Source organism: Nipponia nippon, unplaced genomic scaffold (assembly GCF_047370975.1).
Source record: "Nipponia nippon isolate SJK-2023a ecotype South Korea unplaced genomic scaffold, ASM4737097v1 scaffold_1, whole genome shotgun sequence".
In the NCBI taxonomy this organism is placed as follows: Eukaryota; Metazoa; Chordata; class Aves; order Pelecaniformes; family Threskiornithidae; genus Nipponia; species Nipponia nippon.
In genome coordinates this window covers 104,424,559-104,445,525 of record NW_028262290.1, presented here as the reverse complement: position 1 = coordinate 104,445,525, position 20,967 = coordinate 104,424,559, and the positions used below count along the sequence as shown (strand labels likewise).

At 39.6% G+C, this 20,967-nt stretch overlaps 1 protein-coding gene across 3 annotated transcripts in view; it reads right to left on the bottom strand.

The window, feature by feature from the left end:
- LOC148057533 (uncharacterized) overlaps positions 1-20,673 on the bottom strand; it is a 50,202-nt gene extending 29,529 nt beyond the window's left edge. Inside the window, exons 1-3 of one of the 3 annotated variants that reach the window (XM_087765938.1) lie at positions 19,947-20,673; positions 4,228-4,344; positions 3,356-3,555 (exon numbers count right to left, since the gene is read on the bottom strand). The gene's annotated coding sequence lies outside the window, so the exon portion shown is untranslated. The remainder of the gene's footprint in view (positions 1-3,355; positions 3,556-4,227; positions 4,345-19,946) is intronic. The other 2 variants (XM_087765932.1, XM_087765924.1) reach the window with 2 other exon arrangements.
- Between the last annotated feature and the right edge of the window lie 294 nt (positions 20,674-20,967).

Genomic DNA, 20,967 nt, shown 5'->3' with positions numbered 1-20,967 from the left:
GCATGATAAACAACACACGCTTTGAATAGTTGCACACAACTTTCCTGATACCATTTATGTATTGACATATCCATTATTTTTCCTCTCATTTGAGATACACATGATCTTTAACAACTATTTACAATGACCTCATTGCTTCATCCTACTGGGAAATTAATCTTAAGTAAATCCAAATGACATAATACTTTATCAAAATAGTTTACAAGTTTGTTTGAAATGTTTCAAGTTTATATCTCCTAATGCTTTTTCCATAGAAGTGAGAGAGATGAGTCTTGAAATACATCTTTGTCATGGTTTAACCCCAGCCAGCAACTAAGCACCACACAGCCGCTCGCTCATTCCCCCGCCCCCCCCCCCCCCCCCGGTGGGATGGGGGAGAGAATCAGAAGAGTAAAAGTGAGAAAACTCGTGGGTTGAGATAAAGACAGTTTAATAGGGAAAGCAAAAGCCACATGCACAAGCAAAGCAAAGCAAGGAATTCATTCACTACTTCCCATGGGCAGGCAGGTGTTCAGCCATCCTCAGGAAAGCAGGGATCCATCACGCGTAACTGTTACTTGGGAAGACAAACACCATCGCTCCGAACGTCCCCCCCTTCCTTCTTCTTCCCCCAGCTTATATACTGAGTGCGACGTCATATGGTATGGAATAGCCCTTTGGCCAGTTTGGGTCAGCTGTCCTGGCTGTGCCCCCTCCCAGCTTCTCATGCACCTGGTAGAGCACCAGAAGCTGAAAAGTCCTTGACTAGTGTTAACTCTACTCAGCAAGAACCAAAACATCAGTGGTTATCAACATTATTCTCATCCTAAATCCAAAACACAGCACTATACCAGCTACTAAGAAGAAAATTAACTCTATCCCAGCTGAAACCAGGACAATCTTGAATGTGGTGGAATGTAAACCAGTTTCTGAAGCTGTGGACCCATTCTGAAGGACATACAGAGATAAGTATTTTACGAAGAAGACAATTTTTCTTTAATTAGTATTCAAAAAGGAAAACATAGAGTTTCCCAAAACATACAGTAGGTGATACAAAAGGTTTTTCAAGCACATCCAGCGTTCTGAGCTGATGGTATTGGATGTCCACACATAAATCTTTTTTGAGACTGCTAAGAAACAGAGCAGGTAATGCAGCATGGACTGAGAACATTGTCATGCCATATTGTGTCATGGCATACTGTATCACTGCACATAGATCATAGACTGTAAGTTTTGGTCCTGAAAGGGTTAAAGCCAAGATAGACAAAGTCACTGCATCAAAATGCCTCCTGAAAGAATCAAAGCCTAGGGGCAAGGAAGATATTTTAAATATCTTAGTCAACTAAACCAAAGAAAGGCCTTTGTGATTTAGAGAGTAGTTAGAATGGTTGTAAGATAAGGGCGCTGGGCGGATAAACCCATCTCAGACAACTGGGCCTTGGGAGAACAAATGCAGGGGAGATAGGAAGTCACAAAAGAATGACAACAGCCTTGAAGGACACCGTTTAAGTGACCCTACGACTGAGTTTACGCAGAAGCAAAGGTCAATCAGTGAACACAGTGAAGAAGACTACGAGCCTTCATCTGAAGATCCCCAAAGACCACTTGAAGACCACCACTGGAGATGACTGTGCATGCGGATTGTACATTTGCATATGTTAATAAGTTCCAGGAAATATAATGTTTATGTAAATGAATTCTCAGAAATCCTGTGAATATGTATGACTTCACAGTATATAATCTCTGAAAGTCTACCAAATCGGTGGAGCACTTACGGTGGAGAATCCCGAGTGCTGCCCAGCGCTGCAATAAAGGATGCCTGCTTAATAGTAACTTCATTGCTATTGAGTTTCATTTCAGGGACTCTCTGAATACTCCATTTCTCCCTTGGGGAGATTCGGACTGTGAGGAGAAGCATCTGTGAATTTTTTTATCAGTCCCACTGAGACCAGTGTGGGCTCCAAAAGGAGCCAAACATACTACAAATCTCTTTTCCAATACCTCAGGCTTGTTAACGATCACAAATCCTGACTTAGATTAAGAAGAGAGGAAGAGAAAACCCACAGTCCTGTGTAATGTAGAGCAGCACGGCATCCCTACAAGAATTATCCACTTAACTCTACCTTGCTGGAAAAATTGTTAAGATTCTTAAATGTTTCTCAACAGAAGATAAAACTTACAGACGGACCCTGAAATATGAGTTCACATTTTTAAACATATAATTTTGGATCAAATGGTCTGAATGTGAGTTGCATAAGAGCACCAAATATTTTTTTTCCTGCAATTTGGGAGAAAGACAGTACTCAGAGACACTGTTTTTCTGTACCATCACCTCAGTCTAGGCCAGTGTTCCTCAACCTGTGATATATATGGCATCATAGAGTGTTCCTCAGCACCAGTGCAGAAAAGCTGATAGCAACACAGCAAAGCAAAGAGAGAGGAAATTTTAAAAGCTATTCACACATATTTGAGAAGTCTGCATACTTCTCATTTGTTTGGAAACAAGAAACACTGTCAAAATACTCCAACATCATAGAGATGATACACAGAAATAGATAAACAAGACCTATCTGCTGCCCCCAAAAGTTTTATTTTTATCCTAAAAAAACCCATATAAAACAGTAACGTTCTGCAAAAATACCCATTGGTCTGATTATAGGCTGGGTGAATTGATTGGCATATAAAAGGGCCAACATAATCAGCATTGCCTTTTGTGTAGTCCATTAACCATTCTTGTTTGGTTATTCAAAACAGGGCTTGGGGCTAGATGGGAACAACATACAATCAGAGAAGGGATCTCCAGAATAAAACAGAAGCCTCCATAGGAGCAATTTTTGTCTTTGGAGGTTAATAAATCAAGTGGACTTCCCATATTTGGGTGTTTTGAAATGGCACACAACCCTATCTCCACTCCTTCCATAGGCTTCTTCGAAATATTTAAGTTAATCTAGATCATGGGGAAAAAAAAGTCTTAAGAGTATTGGTTCCTGACGTGATTTGTGTCAGGAAAAAATTAAAGGGAGAATAAGAGGAACAAGGATATGGGAGGAACAACAATAATTGCGCAAACACTTGAAAACTGAGAGCTTTTCTTCATTGCTAGTTGTCATCTGCTTTAAATACCACAGTGTACAAGTACAGCCCAGACTTCCAGATATTTCACAGAAAAGTGAGCTTAGTCTGGCAGTGCAATGATCAGGTAAGTTTTACAAGACCTGTTTTAAAGACAGGAAACTGGACCACAGGGAGCAGAGTGACCCAGGGTTGGGTCCCACAGAACCTAAATATATTTTACAGCACACAGAGTACACCAGAATCTCTTTCTATATTCAGCATTTCTGGTGTAAAATATAAAGGGCTGGATGGTGTTACTCACGTGGAAGCACAGAGCATGAAAAGCATCTCTTCAGGGAGTAATCATCTCCTAAGCAGTTGCTAAGCTTCAGGCTCTCTCTTCCTTGAAGAAAAGAGGAGTGAACAATAATCCTGAGAGCGGTGCCTGCCTCACACAGAGCAGATAGGACGAGGTAAGAATAGAGTACAGCTTTAGCTCATTTTGCCCACCAGCTCATTCATCTGGAAGTGGGAGAAGGAAAAGAGAGACAGATGTGGGGCTCCCGTTGGCACATTGTTCTTATTTTCACTGTCATACATGCCAAAGAATTCCACACACAATTCTACTGATACAAGATTATGCCAGCCTCATATTGCAGTAAAAAACCTTATAGAAGTACACCAAGTGCTAGTCATCCAAACACTGGCTAGTGCTGCTACATAGACTTAGTCTTTCTCAAAGCATAGTGTTTCAGGTACTTCAGACCCTTTGGAACCATCTTCTCATCAGCTGCACCTTAGAGCCTGCATTTATCTCAGAGTTAATTGTGATGCTATGGATTTGCTAGCAACAAAGTTATTCTAGAACTTTAAAACCAGGCTTGATCTTGAGATAATATTTTCCAAAGGAAAGGTCCCTTGAGGCAAAAGAAATAGTTTGATCTGTTTTCTAGAGTTAAATCTTAAGTCTTCTTTTACAGCTATTTCAGCACACACTTTGAATTCTGAAAATGCACTGTATAGAAATAATATTTGAGAGAGAAAACTAGATTTTGATTGCCTGACTTCTTCTGATCCACCTAGTCTCACTACTACAAGGATGCCTAGTTGCTTCTACCTGCTAGCAGAAAAGAAGCAGGAAAAAAAAAAAAATCTCTCTATCAAACACACACTACAATTTAAAGATTCACTCACCGCCTCAGGAAGTCTGAAGGTGACAAATAGTAGGAAGTAAGCTTGGTTCATCTGCTGATTAAAGCTCAAAGACAAATAAGGTGGTAATTTCAGTCTTCATAGCCAGACACTGTTGAACTCAAAAAAAAGATCAAAATGTCCCAATTCTCTCTTGAACAATCTTTACTGAACATTAACTTGTCCCTCATGCTGAACTAATTTTAAACATAGAGCTCACAGAGTATAACCACTGAACCATGAATTGCTATACCTAGAACATTTCTCAACTGGCATGACAGACACGTTAAACTTACCAAATGTTATCTTCCCATTGAGTAAGGTCAAAGCTGCTCAGCTTTCCTGTGACCTCACAGGAAAACACTACAGACATTCTCTCAATTTTTAATTAACGGAGATTTGCTTATGTATAAAAAACAGCTTGAATTCTCTTCATGGCAAGTATTGTATAGCAAAAATATACACTGAATCAGGCTTGAATCCACCATTTATCTGACAGCAAGTTATAAGCACTGAACACTTATTATGTTTTGTGAATTACGGGGATATAGCAATAGAGTTGCACTACAAGGCAACTCAAACCACCTGATAGATCAACGAATGTGGCTGTTCTTTTAAAATTTCCTCTTTAATAGCAATGTTTGGGGATACTAAAAGCACTTGGTCTTCCTTTCAAGTACTGTTCTGACATTATTTTGCTTGCACAAGTAATGCAAAAACTTTAGGGGGAAAAAAAATCACATACTCTTCTCCAACCAACAACTGTAAATCTATCTGTTCTTTTATTCCAAATTTGGTATAAATATAAAATAATGTTGATTAGCAATCTTCGTCTACCAAAATGTCACCCAATCCAAGCCTTTCTCAAAAACTTACAGGCAACTAAGACTGTTGTGTTGTCTTCCTTCATTAAGTGATACCTGTCTGTTAAGCCAAATGGAAAGTTCTCTAAATAATAAAATCAATGTCTATAATCGAAGAGTGCCAAACCCGTTTTATTTCCAACAGTGAGAAGCAGCCTGTTGAATGTACTCATTTCTAAAGCTGAGGAACAAAGGCAGAAGGAAGGACGGTACATTGCCCTTTCTCTCATAACTTACACACAGGGATCAAGTTACTCTTGAAAAATGTGAATGTTTACCCATATTTATTTTGTTTTTCTCTCATGGGAGAAAGAAAAACTAGATGTAAACCTCAGAATTTACCAAGTGCTACCTGAACATCTTAATTACTTAGGATAACCATAAAATCATCACCAACATCCATAAATACAATTTTTGTTTTCGGAAGTTCTTTTTTATGGCCACATACATCTACTATCACTTCCCTAACTGCATTTGCATTCAACATACTTTATGCTTAGTCAACTATCATCGCTTGTCTTTGGAGCTTGGGCTTGGTGCTCCATGTTGAGACTTCCTCTGTTCCAATTTCAACGCAAAAAAAGATTGCATAAATTGCACTTTGTCAAGACAATGCAAAGCACTGACATCCATGTCACTAATAATTTCACTTGACATTTCTTCCAGCTTACACCGCCCCTCTTTATGCAATTTTATAAACAGTAAGTGTTCCCAGGAAACATTCTTCACTGCCAATAACCCGTTAGTCAGACCATAAGATTAGAGTAAATGCTTCTGAATACTGCAAACTGCTCTTCTACTGCTTCATTATGCATGCTGATGTAACTTTCTCAGTTATCAAAAAAAAAAAAAAGGAAAAAAAAAAAGAAAAAGAGAAAGAGAAAGAACAATACAACAGCTGTTCCACTGCCTGGCCAGGAGCTAAAAGATCACCATCCATCAGGGGAAGGCATGGGAAGGCTAAAGGGACAGGGGAAGGTAAAAGGGAAAGGGCAGGGAAAAGGGAAGGGAATGGGAAGGGTAAAGGAATCAGTTTGGACTCAAAATGCAAATGTTTTCCAACATTTCTTCAACATTCATCCCAGGACAAAAGTGAACTTGTGAAAAAGCACTCAGCCACTAATTCATAAAGTAATAATCTATTCATACACTCAAAAATAAAATAGTCAGTAAATCTAAAATAGCTCTAGAGCTTGCTAGCAGCGCTAGAGGACTCAGGCAGCTGATAGGCTCACTAACATTTAGTCTCCATAGCAGCTCTCACTGCTGTTGAGAAACCTTTTGTGGTAAGCCTGCTAAATCATGATGTCAGTAGTTTAAACAATTTTCTCCATTACCGAAGGTTTTTACTGGTTAATATAATATGGATTAAGTGTGAAGTATAATGCTTCAAAATCCTATTCTGATGTTGTAAGAAATACCTATGTTAAAATAGTGACCAAATATTCTGGACTGTTGTTTTCATTATAACTACTCTAATTACAAGAAACTGTTTCTACAGATAACTAGTATGTAAATCATCTTTCACTGCCATTACAAGAAGCCACTCAATAATTTCTACCACATCAGAAATAATCAGCTTGCATTTAAAACAGAACTCTCAAGTTATTTGGCATTCACAAAGCTCACTGCAAATCACCAGTCAATGACTGCATGTCAAAGAAAAAACACAACTACCTAATCCAACATAGAAGATAATCTTTGCTCTGTGAGGGCTGGAGAAGTGAGGATCATAAACAGTTGCTTTCTTAGTAGTCCTAGACATCTACTTATTGCTACTGGTTTTTTGGGGTTTGCTTTTTTTTTTTAATCCCAGGAAGAGAGCTCCACTCCCTCCACTACCACAAATTAGGCAGTTTTCTGTATTCAACCTGGCTGAAGTGCTCAGCATACCTGGGGTGCAAGGGATGAGTCCCATCCTGGGAAAACCATCATTCTTTTAAACTCAAATACACTTCTCCAAGGCAATATACTTAAAAGTCTGCCTACATACCATACTGTACTCAAATAATCAAATCATTGAATGACTGAACTTGTGAAACCCTTACCTGATGAGATTACAACTAGTTTAAAATATTTATCCTTTTTGGCTTAAAATCGTAAGGTTAAAAGCAACTGCCACTCAGATTAATCTTTGCTTATGATGCTCGAAGAAACCCTGCATGGGGTTGTAGTTTGCGGACAGTGTGCTTAAAGTTAGTATCAAGAAATCCTAAGCAACTATTCCCTCAGTCAAATTATTGCAGCATTTATTTTCAGTAAAACTTTTAGAATATACATTCCTCCATGGTGGGGCCTGGCTATTGCTTATGCACCAGCAGAGCATGCATCACAATAGAGTTGCAGTTTCAATAATACACTTTCTCATCATTATCATAATGCATAATTTATTTCAGACATGTTCATATACTACCAAAGTGATTGTTTCACCATTTTCATTTCCATTTCTAGTTACTTTTAAGTAATTTTTTGTGGCAGCTATGAGCAAAAACTGGTTTGTACCAAAATCTACTTTTTGTGGAGTATCATCTGGGAATTCCCACGTTTTTTTCTTCAAGTCCCCCCAGCTGTGAGTCCATAGCACAATACCCTGGCCTTTTGGCATTTTGTCTCAGATATGTAAGAGATCAGATTACACAAAAACACTGCAAGGCATTCATTCCCCAAAGATGGAATGGTTCCTCATACTCCCATGCCTTTTCAAAGTGAAAAAAACCCTACCCTCCTAGCTCAGATCTCATATTTTAATACTGCTGAATGAGTCATGAATTGCAGCTCTTTGACAGCCTGTAGCTACCTTTTAGAGCATATAATCTCCATTAATTGCACAAACAAATCTTACTTGCAAAATGTTATTTTCAAAATGCACTTAACAGAACACCATCAAAAAACTGAGAACCTGAAATCATCCCGCTCCCTCTTAATATTCTTTTAGAAGGCAGCTAAGTTATACTTTTGTTATAAGAAAGAAAATATTCAGTGGAGGGACTTTTTCTGTGGGACCACATTCAACCAAAATCAGTTGGAAATACTTGAAAATTGGGTGTTCCTGCCACACAGGAACAACAGTGGTCCCAAATAAAATTACCGCTTATCATTAACAAGAAAATCTACATTTATTTTAACTGCTTTAAGGAAACCTGGTTTGCAAAAGGATTTATAAATTAAGCTTTAAAACAAAGTCCTTAGTTTGGAAAGTTCCTTGTTTCTGTTTTCAAAAAATTCTATCTTCAGCCTACAAACCCTATTTTGAACATGCTGTTACATATCTGCACAAAGCATGTGCAGATGTATAGTAATTTGCTATTGAGACCTTTGACATCTGTTTGCATTGAACATGCCCTCACTTCAGAATCACACAAAAATCTTTGCATGATCTAAGAGCAATATATCAATCAGAAAATGGGAGACTAACAGTTTTCACAGTCACTAGGCCTGTGATTTTGTCCTCTTTACAATGACAACTATTATAAGGCACCAGCTAGGTTTGGACTCAAACATCAAGTGTTTCAGAGATCTGGAAGATCTATTTTCTTAAAAAAAATAGCTAAACTGAGAAAATAATTAAGAAAATGACTGAGAAAATAGTTTAACTGAGGAACATATTTTGCTCTTTATGACACTTTACAGTATTATATTCTAAAGTTAATTTCACAATTTAGCCTTACCATAATGTTCTTTTAAATTGTATGCCACATGACTGTCTACACTGCACAGAGACAAATAATGGAGGAAATCTTGGTTAACACAGAAAACAGTTGGCATAGAAGAGATCTCAGTACAAAAGAAAATCCATCTTTTCATCAAAATTGCACAGAGCAACTGTTCACAGCAATAAAAGTTAGGGAGTAGAAAAAAGATGTAGGAAAACTGTTCCAGTGCAAGGGCTGATGAAGGATGCTAAATAAAGGCAAGGAGAAGACACACCTCTGCAGACACCATGGTAAGTTTGAAAGGATTACACGGAAGTCAGAGAACAAAACAGAGCAGGCATAATAGTTCAAAGTTATCTTTTTGTTTGTGTTTGTTTTGTTTGTTCAAGAACTGAAAACATTTACACAATACCATCATATAAATGAGTAAAAGTTGCAAGGCAGTCTTCTACATTCTTAGGTAAATTCTGAATGAGATCAATAGGGACAACTGTTCTGTATTGTCTCTTTTTAGGCTGAACAATTCACATTCTCCCAGTGCTACTACCTACGTTCGATAGTCAATCACCCATTAAAAAAGCCACCTTAATTCCTTCAGGAACATACTTTTTTCCCCATAAAACAAATTACCTTTTGAGGCCATGGTGTTTAAAACCCACCACAGACACGTGTTTCCAGAAAATTATCCATCAACACTGATAGAAAACAAATCCATAGTGTGGCCAACAGATCAGACCACAATGCTTTTCAGCAGATACATCATAATTTTGCTTGTAAAAAGGATTTGTAGTTCAAAGGTATTCAGTGGAATCCAACATGCTTTTTAAAATCCCAGAGTAGAAAAGGCATATGTAGTTATCTTTCAGGATCACCTTTTCTGCTCCACTCCCAACACAACAACACAACAACTTGATTTATATATAATAAATGTTTAAGATGTACATATTAACATAGCCCTTACTAAATTAAATGATCCAATCCTGCAACTGCTTGCAACTGCAAATTATTCTAGCATAAGTAGTAAAAAACTGGCAGCAACTGTTTTCAGGAACAGAATTGTAGTTTACAGGAATAGGCTTGGATTAAACACTGACAACCAGTAATGATTCTTCTTCAGCCTAATGTTTGCAAATTCACGTCCCCACAAAGTGCTAGTGGCAATCACTGTCTTTTTAACATATGAAAAAAGTAAGAACATAGTTTGCCACATAAAGAACTTAATGCAATGTGGAAGTGCAGCATAGCCAGATAAGTCATGGCCAAAATAAGTCTTGTTTTTTAAAATGCCTACACAAATGTTCCCAGGAAACAAGACCATGCAGATCTTCTGGCAATGGTTTTATTAATCCATGCTGGGAAATTTATACTGTTTTCCTCAGTTATTTCTCTTCTGACTGTACTGAATACTGACTACTGCTGTGTGCAGAAAGAATTAATGAGCAACACTAGTGTATTCAAAACACAACACACTTTGAATTGAAGGGATACTTAACCAGAAGTATTAGTTGCATTAGATTTACTCTGAAGTCACTGATTTTTTGAATTTATAAAGTATTTTCTAAATTGTTTTTCAGCAGTTTAAATGGTAGGCTTTACTGAAGAACTCTCTCAAAAGACTAATGTCCCAGTAATGTCTCTTAAAGTTTTTGTTCTGAATGTGTCTCCTCTGGTATTAATGGTTTGAAGCAGAACTAACCTTCAGTTCACAGGTCACTTGATATGTGGAGTTTTAGAATTTGGTCTAGGTGCTTTTTATTTTCACAAAGAAAGAAATGAAAGGAAAATTCTTTTTTTTTTTTCTCCACATTTCCCAATTTGAAAGTTACAAGTATAAGTGCATACTTGTAACTGTCCTGACAACTCAAAAACTGTTGTCAAAACCACAAAAGAAATCTATTTCTAGTAGAAAGAGACTTAGAAACCAGGATATGGAATAATGGTAATGATTTATAACAGACTTTGAGAAGAGCTTACTTTCTTTTTAAAATTATGTAATATTTAAAACCTGCAGGGCTTTAACTACTATAGAGATATTTGAAGGATGCAGAGAGTACTTCATTAGCAAGAACATACCCAAAAGTTTTGTTTATGTGAAGACAATGTACCAAAGATTTATTATCCTGAAAACACAACAAAAACAGCTAACTGGCATTAAAGCTACTCCATTGGTCACTGTCTGAATTTCCATATAAGATAAACAGAAAGGTAAGAAAAATTCCACTGTCCTCACTACCTAACAGCATTTGCCATCCAGCGCTAAAGATTCAATATCGTGTAAACTGCCAGAGTATTTTAATACATTTCAGCAAAGAGCAAAAGGGAGATTGACATGAATCTTACTGAGTTGACAATGAAACTTTTAAGAGTAAACGTTAATCTATTTTGCATTTCTGCCCCCAAAGCTGTACTGTACTACAAACAGAGTTCTTATGCTATCGGACATAGCAATTTAGGTATTCAGTAAACCACATGCTTATTATGCCCCAATTGCATGCTCAGGAAAACCACTTTCAACACATGTGTGGTTTTGAGGGCGATATTAGAATGACTTTACTTTGATTTATGGTAGGAATAATAAACATACTCTACTGACTTGGCATCACTTTCAATAAATAAAGCATTCAGACAAAACACAGTCAATAAAATAAACACATAAAGCTACTCAGCAAAGGTATTAATGCTAAGTAATATCAGCATGCATCAGAAATTCTATCAAGAACAGAAATAGATTATTGAGTGTGGAAGGCACCGGACTTTGAATAGCTTCTTGTCAAGAAGTGTTGTTTCCATTTAGCGACCCATCCATCAATCCCACTAAATTATGCTTCTTAATCAAAAGGATCCAAATCTTTTCAAGCATTTATGAGTGATACCAAGTGTGCTTCTCTGGCAGACTACAGAGCACCAACATTAGGTGCTTGTTTCCATCAAAACCTGGTAATAAAACAGATATTCACACTCTGCACCACAATCAGTAGCCATGTAAATAGTCACTTCAACACCTTCCCTATGATACTAATGAAGGTCTGACCTTCTGAAAGAAATTAATATATTAGTTGTGGATAGGCAGTGGTCAGTGGAAGGAAGACAGAGGATACACCCCCATTCCAACATTCAGTTCTTTTCAGAATTTGACAACAGCCCTGACCTGCATAGTCCATAAATGCTCACTCCCACTAAGGCTGTAGAATCAGAATTAGGTGCAGTTCAGGTGATACCCTAGCTAGGGTATAATGTACATAGATGTAGAGTGCTCACAGACACTGCGTGCACCCACACATAGCGCACACATGGTGCATGCATATGCAGAATGTGCCATGCAAACCGACATGCTGTTGTAAAGTTTCTAAAGCTAAGCAGAAACAGTAATTTTTCCAATTAGCAAAACTACTAACCACTTGTGCCTTGGGAAAGGAATTTGGGAAGGAGCTACAAGATACGGAAGTGTTCGCATCAGTAACGAACTGTGGAAAAATAATGGCTCTAGCCTTGAAGAAGAGCTAACAGACCGATAAAAGGCAACATCTTGGCATCAAAGACTGGACGGTGGCCAGAGAAGCATGAAGTTTGATAAAACTGCAGAAACTGGGTGAAAGGTAAATGCGGCGAGGGGAGATCGCGACCATTGACTCAATTCAGGACCCAAAAGATTTGCCGCCCTGAACCTGAAAGGAGCATGTGTGCTCATTTACATAGCAAGTGAGGCTAATTTGAATACAATAAACCAATAGTGTATGCAATGTTCATCACTAACCAATAAGAGTAAACTTAGGCGGGTTTATAGTAATCATGTAACCTGATAAATACACTATAGTTTTGTATGACAGTATGCACGCTAGGTGGAGATATCCCCAGTGCATCCAGCGCTGCAATAAAGAATGCCTACTTTCTAAATGCCACATTGGTGTTATAAAGTCGTTTGGACTGGTTTGCGGTAACACAGGCTTAAAGCTTAAGATGCTCTTTCTGAGCAGGAGCAGGCACAACGTGCTAGACTTTATGACATCAAAGCTATAGGCCCATCTCCAGTGTCATTCCCTTAAGTCAGATCCTACAGAGAAGAGAAAAACATAGTTCTATGTTTTCTCCTGTTGCCTTTGTCCCCTTTTCACCTATTTGTGAAACTGACACACATTCCTTTAGCTCTTTTACCAACTTCCCACCTGAGAGAAGGCTTACCAAGCCAAACAGCCTCCTGCCTACCTGCAGCCATGATTTATTTTCTCCCTACAATTAACAAAGTCATCCAATAAAGACCTCTTTTACGTCAGAAATGGATGACAGCCATGACAATGCCAGCACTTGGTCAACAGCCTGGCAGCAGAAAAGCATCACAGCACAAACCCCTGCTGCTAATGCAGCTTCACTCCCACTCTGGGATGATCTAGTAATGTGATGGTCCAGTTCCTCAACACTCAGCACCTCAAAGAAAAAGCCTGAATCTCCCTGAAAACAAGAAGGCTGTTAGAGTCAACAGACTTCTTCCTTGGTAAACATTTGTCATTCTGTTCTCAAAAAAAACATCTGACAATCATCAGCAACTGTGACTCCATTCTCTGAGATGGTAGGGAGCAATTTCAGGCCACTTACTTACTGGATTGGTCACAAGAATAACCTGTGTGCATTGTTTGAGAATAGTTCAGTGGGAAATCCCAGGAGAATTCACCAAAGAAACAACAGACAAGAGGGCAGGAAGCAATAGGAGAGGACCTGCACAGCACTGAAATATATCAGTATTCGTAAAATGTCAACCCGTTTCCGAAATCCTTTGATGGTTCAATGGTTGTGACCCTGCCAGACTACAGACCTTTCACCATTTTACACCATCCCAAGCAGAATGTCTGAGTTCTGTGTGAGCCACTGGATAGACCTCTGTAAATCTCCATCCGTAGTGGTAAGCACGCATTTTATAAATACTTAGCAAAACAGACTGACTAGATCAAGTTTAGTTTAAACACTTTCTCAGTAAGGCTTTCACTTTGTTGGTATTATTTCCTATAGTGAAGACACAAAAAAATTTCAGGAAGATGGAACTTAGTATCTTAGGTGGAACAGTCTTGAGTCCACATCAATAAAGATGCAGCACTTCTCCTCACAGACAAATTATTCCCCCCATTTCACAGTATGCTGTCCTGTCAAAACACATTTATATTTAAAAATGTTTTCAACATTAACACTATATCTCTAGAAGAGACTGTGATTTCTAAGGAGTGGCTGTAGCAATAAAACCCTATACTGAATCCACACACAACTCACTGACAGTAAAAAAAAAAAAAAAACCAAACCTACTATGCTGTCCCCAGACTGGGAAGCATTAGAGAGCATTTGGTTGTTTGACCAAAAATTACTCAATCTGTATTCTTTGTTTTCCCATGCTATTATGATCTTTTGCTGAAAAATACAAGCTTAACAGATGTTAAAAAAAAAAAAATAAATCTTTTTTTCCCTTCTCGTCCTTGTGTCCCTAGGAAGTGTATCTGCCTGGTGTGATTCTTGCTGTGTGTCATACAGCAAATAATGTTGCTCATTTACAGTACAGCTATACATGCCTTGCAGGCTCTTTCATTTAACTGGTCATCAGTAGCCTGAGGGGCAGCTAACATCTTAAGTGGCATCAGTTTTCATTTCTCTATAGCTTAGCAGCTTCTCTATACGTAATCCAGGGTGGTTTTTACAGTGTTTTAGTACAAGTGCCCACTGAGGAAGACCTGTGACAAAAACCTCAGGACAGGTACAACAAGATGCAGCTTTATGAACAGCCTAGTTGAGCCATAGGAGTTCTGATATCAAACAGAAGCACTCTACTGTGGTGACTCTGACATTGCATATGACTGTGTCAATTCCTCTGGGTCACTGAAATTACTGGGTCTCCTTTCTGAAGGAGATACTGAGCTTCTCTGCCAGGTATGGGTTGTAAGTTCTCCTATCTATGAAAATAGGCACAGTTTCACCTCATAACACATAGGATATGGAATCTGCCTAGGTTTTCTGGGATTTCAGGGTTGCTGGTTTTGTTTTGTTTTGTTTTTTCCCCTCTGATATATGGATAAATGCACTGAACTTCAAAATGTAAGAGGTACCTCAGCAGTAGAGCTGGGACTATCACAGATTCCATCTTCTCTGAAAATTAGAAAGAACATTTCTTTGCAGCAGGTATTCTGGATAAAGTTGAGAGAATACCATCTGGTTTCCTACTGGTTTAGAGTATTTTTGATCCAAGAATTAGTATTTTGGCCTCAAAGACAGATCAATCATAGCTGCAATACAGGATCACAAATTCTTTATGTCACAACACATTCCAGATGGGACTTCTTCACATAAACTTCAGAATTCTCCTCTAGCATTTCAGCTGCTTAATGCTGAATTCAAACAGTACTTACGTTACTTAATGTCTTACTTACACCAGTTTTCCAGTTAAAATACAGAATAACTGAGGTTGGAAAGTACCTCCAACCCTCTGCTCAAACCTAGACCAATTAGACCAGGTTCTTCAGGGCCTTGGCTCATCAAGTTCTGCATTATCTCCAAGGACGGATATTCCCCAACATCTCTGAGTAACACATTGCAATATTTGACCTCCATTATTGGTGGGGGGGAGGAATCTTTACATCTAATCAGATTTTTCAATGTTCAAACTTCTGTCTATTGCATCTTGTCCTGTCACTATGCAGCTCCACGAAGAGTCTGGCTCCATCTTCTCAACGCTCTCCTGTCAGATAGCTGTAGACAAATGTAAGATCATCCTTTCACCTTCTCTTCTTATGGCAGAACAAATCCAATTCTCAGCTTACCCTCATGGGTTGTGTGCTCCAGCCCCCTAAAATCTTTGTGGTTCATCATGTTCTCATTCCAGTTTGTCAGTATCTTTCTTGTATTAAGGAGCACAGAACTGGACACTGTACTCCAGTGTCACACAAGTCTCTTAAGTGCCAAACAGAAAGGAAGAACCACGTCCCCCAACCTGCTGGGTGTTGGCCTTCTTTGGTACTCGGGCACACTGCTGACTCACAGTCAATCTTGGGTTCATCAGAATCCCTCAGATTTTTCTTCAAAGCTGCTTTCTACCCTGTCAGTCCCCAGCCTGCACAGTTGCACAGGGTTATTCCATTCCAGATGCAGGACTCTGTAATGTGCCTATATGGAATTTCATGAGGTCTCTTCCTGCCAGCCCACTTCCCAGCCTGTCCAGGGCCCTCTGAATAGCAGCCCTGCCTTCCTGTGTATCAACCACACCTTGCCAATTTGCTATCATCTGTGCACTTGCTGAAGGTACTCTCAGTCTCAGTGTCCCGGTTGTTAATAAAGATGTTAAATAGTACTTGCCCCACTATCAACCCTTGAGGGACACCAACTAGTAACTGGTAGCAAGTTGGACTTTGTACTATTAATAAATCACAAACTTTCATCCGAAAAGTTCATCCGGCCTTATAATCCAGTTATCCAGTCTATAATCTGACCAATTTGGCTATACATTAGTTAATTTTTTTTTTCCTTTCTCTTATGTGGAGGCACCAATGCTAATCAGATTTATTTTACATCAGCTAGAAGCTTGGTGTTAGAACACAGAAAGAAAATAACTCCATATCACATCTGGCATCCACTACTGAAAATCTAATTATTCTAAAATTGATCTGTCAGTCCTCCTCTGCAGTCTCAACAAACACTATTTGCATGTTAAGACTGGTTTCCTCTGCATGCATACCTAAGTGACAAAGGTAACAGCACTTTCAAACTGTTTAAACTACGTAACATGTTATGTTTATATATATCACATTTCCATGCAGTAAGGGACAGCTAAATTTCACCTGTCATTAAAGTTTTTACTATTTTATGACATAAAAGACATGTACTAAACACATAACAGCCTCTTTAAGTGCTAACTACATGGAGCAGAAACAGATTTGCATCACAATATAGACTCATTCCAAAAAAATACATCAAATTAGTCTATGAAGTTCTACTTTTTAGAGAATGAAAATAAAATGTGTCCTTTTAGACTATTCATCCTGTTTGTAATTTTTTTTTTTTTTTGTAAGAATTCAAGAACAAAGTTAAACCTGCTGTGAAAAACAGGATTCAACCTTACTGTTCAGGAACCAAAGGCACATTATCATGTAAAAAGTAACTTTCTTTGTAAGTTTTAAAAAAGCTGATTGCAAACCAGCACATAAAAGTTAACTTGTACACTAAAATTAAGATCCTCCCTCTCTACACCAAGGAACAGAATGAGTAATATATAAATACCTCTAGCCTGCTGTCTCATTCATTAACCTGACTTTTCACAATATAGATATCTCTGTTCTGTCTTCCACACTTTTGCCACTACTTACCACTTGTGATTACTTCAAAGCACTTAAGATAATGTTTCAGGTTATTCAGATCATACCCATTTGTCTCTCAGTCTCTGAACATTATGGGCACACCAAAGCAGCACACTCAGACCACGGAGAAGGACCTTTCATTTTACAAACGTAACATTTCTTTAGTAGTAAAAGAAACATGGCTAAAGGCTCCAAGGAAAAATTCCATCACAAAAGTTTTGTTGCTGTTGTCTTAAGTTTTTTATAACAGGCTGGCCAGACTGGTTTAAGCTAAAGCTACTAGATTTACTGTGGAAGCAAAACAATAAAACTGACAATTGCGCATGATTTTGTTTTCCTGGGCTAATTTGAAGAAGGAATTCATTAAAGAACGCTCAATGATGTCTAATATCTAAAATCTTCTAACCTTCCAAATTTAACAGAATTAATCTCCTTGAAATGGAATGGGTAAACTGTACACAAAATGAAATTAATAATTCACCTTTAATTTTTCTTTCCGTGAGTTGTAACTGTTGGAGATACTCCACGAATAAGAAGTGTCATCTGTGATAGGAAATTACAGAGTAGAAAGAATAAGGGTTTCTTTGTCTCTTCCTTTCTTTCCTTTTAGGTTGGTTAGATCTATGTTTTAGAAACTGAGGGAAGAGAGATCCTGCCCATAATTTATCAGTTTTCCAATTTCTCTAAGAATTCTCTTGGCTTTTTAGCAGCGGATTTGTTATGGAATGGTACAATAAACTGTGCAGAAAGCAGTGCTAACTCGTTTTGTAATACAAAATCCATGAATTCTGGCAGATTTTGCTTAGTCCTTTCAATTAATCTGCATATACTAAATCTTTAAGCTCAGCTGTAATTTAACAGCTAAAACTTAAGACTCTTTTTAAAAGTGTATTCTATAGGCACCTTCCAAGTAATCAGAAGTCACTAAAAATAAAAAGTGTTTAAAACATAGATAATTTGAATGAAGGCAATCGCATATATAGGATCCCTTACTACTTGGTACCTGGAAAGAGACTTTAAAAAGAAAAAGTGAAAAATCCAAACGAGAAAGGGTGTAAAAGAAGGGGAAAAAGTGATTATCTGATGATTGCATCACTTTGGAATACAGAATGAAGTGTCATGACCAATAAAGCTTCATTGCTATCAAGTCTCAGCCAGACAAAGAAAGTCTAGAAAGAATCAACTGTGGAATGCAAAATCTTCAGGGAGAAAAGGAATTCTTGCAGTGCAGTCTTTTGTGTCAGACGGAGCTGTGGTGTTAGAATAAATTATTAACAACCTGGTCTGCTGCTTAAAAATATATTATCTATTTATACTGGTTGAAGGTGTGCCATCTGCAGCTTCAAAAGAGGTAGCTCTGATCTACTCAAACCTGTGGGCATGAGATGGAAAGACTGTGTCATCTGCCAAAGAGGAAAAAGAGATTAAAAGGAAAATAGCTAGGTTATTGAATATAGAAAAAACAAAATGTGGCATGCTCTGATATCTTAATTTTCACAGGTTAAACATAAAAACTAATAGCCTTGTATCTGTATGTGAAACATGAGGAAGGATGTCCATAGAAGAGCAACAAAGCTAGTGAAGGGTCTAGAGAACAAGTCCCATGAGGAGCGGCTGAGGGAACTAGGGTTGTTTAATCTGGAGAAAAGGAGGCTCGGGGGAGACCTTATTGCTCCCTGTTACTACTTGAAAGGAGGCTGTAGTGAGGTGGGTGTCAGTCTCTTTTCCCAAGTAACAAGCGATAGGACGAGAGGAAATGGCCTCAAGTTGCACCAGGGGAGGTTTAGATTGGATATTAGGGAAAATTTATTCACCGAAAGGGTAGTCAGGCATTGGAACAGGCTGCCCAGGGAAGTGGTTGAGACCCCATCCCTGGAGGTATTTAAAAGAGGTGTAGATGTGGTGCTCAGGGACACGGCTTAGGGGTGGACTTGGCAGTGTTAGGTTAAGGGTTGGACTTGATGCTCTTGACGGCCTTTTCCAACCTCAACGATTCCATGATTCTAAGGGGAGAAAAAGTTAATTGTATTAACTAACAATTGGTGAGTAGTGGTTTTTGTAGAACACAGGATGCTAACTCCCCAAAGTACACAGTTCAGGGGCTTGTGGTATGCAGAGAACCCCGCTTTTTAAAATTACGGCAGAATAAAGATTGGAGGTCACAATGTTTGTGTGTGTATGTGGTAACATAATCATAGTATGTGGCTATATTTGAATATTATTGTTGGAGTCAGTTTCTGCATCAAGTACTTGGAGCATGAGGGGAAAAAGTGCGCTGGTATATCCTGAAATAACTACGAGGCTGGGGGCAGGGGTGAGGTGGAGTGACAAAAAAAGCAGCAGCAACATGTTTTCCTGTTCACTAGTAAAATACTTGTAGAAAAAAAATAATAATTAGAGCTTTTTTCCAAGATATTTCCCATACAAAAGGTCTTGGTACCACAGTGCAATTAACAGCTTCCTAAATATTTCACATGAAATCAATGCTGTGCCCGTGCCAGTGAAAGAAGCGGAGACAGCCTAACAATTAGGTGTGAACAATTAGGTGTGAACGCAAACTGTCTTAACTAGCACGATTACAAGAAGCCCGGCTTAAACAAGCCGCTGATCTTTGTAAATCCCCTAGAGATCACTGTCTAGGTAAACAGCTAAAACTGCTTCATCAACAAAAGGGCGGTTTGAGCGCTGCCATCCCTTTTTGTAAGACAGCTGTAACAGGTCTGAAACCCGGCCAGCCGGAACCGCGCATTTTTCTAAAACTTCTTGTCGATCCCAACCCTTTCTGCCCTTTTCTCGCAGAAACCGGAGAGACTCAGCCGGGTGGGAAGGACGAGACCGAGCGGGGCTCTGGGTAGGAAACCCCCCAGCACCGAGCGGGGACCTACCAGGCTGGCCAGGCGGTGCCAGGTCGGAGACCAGCGGTTTCCACAGCAGGCGGCTGTGCTGGGTGACCAGAGGCTGGACGCGAGGAATTCCGCGCACCCCAGGGCGACACAGGCAAAGCAGCTGCGGTACGGTCCCGCCGCACGGCAGTGAGGCGGCCCCGCCCCGACCGGCGGGAGGAGGAGACCGGCGGGAACTGCCCCGGAGCGAGGCGCGCCGAGGACGCCGCGGGGCGAGGCACAGGGCTGCCCTGGGCGGGCTCTTGCTCCGGAACAGCCGTTCTTTGTCCCTGCTCTTGCCCCGCTTCCGGAGCCAAACCCAAGGTCGCCCGCATGCCCCCGTCCGGGAGGAGAGCCCGCCTCTCATCCAAGCTGGCGAGCGCTGGCGACTCGGCCCGTCCCGAACAGGCGCCGCCGAGAGCAAAAGCCGAGCAGCGGGCGTTACCCAGCCATCCGTCCCCGCCCCGGGCGCCACAGCCCGTCAGTAAGGGGCATGGGCCCGGCACAACTTGTTTTATTACTTGGGAGGCCCCGTGGGAAGCGGATCCTCTTCACGTTGTCGCCTTCCAGAAGCCGAAGGCAAAGGAAACCTGCTGCTGCATGGCGTCCTCTTTGCACCCGTGCCAAACATCTAGGAGCCGCAGGCTGTCCAGCAGCCCAGGTGTGCTTTAAAACTTCCTCATCTACCTTCTGATGGTTTGCTCTGTGCTTTGGCCTTAAAAGCAACCCATCTGAGACTGAGTGCACTTTTCAATGTATCATCTGTGAAAAACACGCTGTATGAGACCTGAAAGGTGAAATAGCCAACAGCTTATTAAGTTAATGTTACCAGGTCTTGATTTAAGTTGTGAACAACTACTGGTGTAACACATACCTACTTCTTGTATTTGACCCAAAGGAGAAAGTGGTCCCACTTGGGACTGTCTAGTTAATTCTGGTACAAGAATAGAATAGAATACAATGGAATAGAATGGAATAGGTCAGTGATAGGCATGGGGCCAGCTCTCTAGGAAGCCTGTTCCAG